The sequence below is a fragment of the Triticum dicoccoides genome, chromosome 7B (genome assembly GCF_002162155.2).
Source record: "Triticum dicoccoides isolate Atlit2015 ecotype Zavitan chromosome 7B, WEW_v2.0, whole genome shotgun sequence".
NCBI lineage: Eukaryota > Viridiplantae > Streptophyta > Magnoliopsida > Poales > Poaceae > Triticum > Triticum dicoccoides.
The window spans coordinates 774,983,653-774,985,851 of NC_041393.1; the positions used below are offsets into that span (position 1 = coordinate 774,983,653).

Here is a 2,199-nt window from a genome sequence, read left to right on the forward strand (position 1 = left end):
GCACCCTCTTAACACTTCACTTAAATGTCTGGTGTGAAATGTTGGTAGGCTTGATGAAGATATTTGACTCCAGTGTATTGCACATACCCCCCCCCCAAGGGCATGACGCAGAGCATTTACATTAGCTCCAGGGTTTTTTATGCATCTATGGCATGTTGGTAGTTATTTAATTAATCACTGCCTCATGAGTCACCATGCTTGTGTTTATGCAGCTTAACCACATGCATGTCTTTTGTCCCACTCTCGAATACTCCAAAGAGGTGACCTTGGGAACTGACAAGAGTTAATTACTGGTTAAGCATGCCATCATATTCTTGCCATTGTACATGCTTGTTGTGGTACACATTCAGCATTTAGTACGGATTTGAAAGTACATCAAAGCAAAAACTAGATAACTAGATAGTAGTACTAAACATAGTTGGATGCCACACCAAGCTTAGCTAATTAAGTTGTTGTACATCAAATTCATAAAAAAAGCACATGGACGGTGGTTGCTATGACAATCTTCAATGAAGATGACTCTGAGAACATACCCTGTCGGCTGCCGTTACATTCGAGGCAGTAGATCAGCGGAGAGAAACAACCTCGTCGTTTCGTTCATGGGGTAGAGCTGATGAACTAATATGAGATGACATACAGGAGGAACATATGAAGAGACTACAAGAACCAGGGGAGGAGGATTAGTAAGGGAGGAGCTGCGGGATGGAGTGGGGCTGGGGACAAAATGCAGACTGGTGGTGTTTGTTGCCGTTAGACATCTGGGCTACATAAATGAGAGAATAACTCCTCCCGTCAGATTGGTGGGCCATGGTCACTAATTGACTGTGGGAATACATCCTCAATGTATGAATACTTCACTCTGAAATATGCATATACGTGACGACTAGTATGAATACATCACGAATCATGACATAATGGACGGTGAGATATAGACTTCGCATGTCACCATGTCCACTCTTGAATTATCGGGTGCGTCCAGCCATTCATTCATCCATTCATTCGTCAATTATGGGAACCATGTCCATGCTGAGAGCACCGTCTGTGACGGCCATCCTGGCCGTTATCCTGGCGGCGGCGGCAGTCGAGCTGGACACGTCCCAGCAGTGCGGCTCACAGGCCGACGGCGTGACGTGCGCCAACTGCCTCTACTGCAGCCAATTCGGGTTCTGCGGCAGCACCTCCGACTACTGCGGCCCGGGCTGCCGGAGCCAGTGTAGTAGCTGTGGTGTCGGCGGCGGGGTTGCATCCATCGTGTCCACGGACCTCTTCGAGCGTTTCCTCCTCCATCGCAACAATGCGGCGTGCTTGGCCTGCAGGTTCTACACGTATGACGCCTTCTTGACCGGCACCGGTGCGTTCCCGGCTTTTGGCACAACGGAAGACTTGAACACGCGCAGGGGCAGAGCCAGGACTGGAGCAAGCCCCGGGCCTAATTTTTCCTTTTTTTTTGCCTCGAGTGAAAAACCTATCGTCCATAAGGCTTTTAGCTACCTCAAATGATACCCCATACAAAATATGGCTCAATTCCATGAAAAATTTAGAATTTAAACTCAATGCTTAATGATACAACAAAGTGGATAAAAATATGACAAAAACTACAAAGAATAATACGTGATAAAAGGGTACCAAAAGAATGGTTTCCTTCATCAATGCCTCACATAACCTCATCAATGGTGGAAGAAGAGCCAACACCTTCAAGACATCAAAAGCAAAATTTAGTAAGAGAAGGCATAGACATCAAGTGAAATAATTAGCATTGGTACAAATCCAAAAACTTACTACTTCGGTGAGGTAAAAGCCCTTTGCGCATCCTATATTATTGGAAGCGATATACAATATCATCATCAATACTGCTAATACATCCGTCGTGGACAACAGTGGAAAAATCTCTTCATCTTCTTTTTCTACAATATGAAATGGAATTGGCAATTACATCAATTTGAAGTCAACAATACCCTACATATATGAGTGGATACAAACACAGACACTTCCGATTAAATTACAGTTCAGAGCAGTTTATGCACTGGTACAAGTAGAACATGGTATATTTTATTTTTCGAAAAGGGGGGGCTCCCCGGCCTCTACATCAAGAGTGATGCATACGGCCATCTTATTAACCAATAAACAAATTGTGCCAACAAAGTTCCAAAGTCTCAAACTTACAAGCTGTAACATGGTATATAAGTAGAAAGCATAGGG

At 44.3% G+C, this 2,199-nt stretch overlaps 1 pseudogene; it reads left to right on the forward strand.

Annotated features, from left to right (window-relative positions):
• Window positions 1-1,017: 1,017 nt before the first annotated feature.
• Window positions 1,018-2,199, forward strand: part of LOC119335308 — a 2,526-nt pseudogene continuing 1,344 nt past the window's right edge.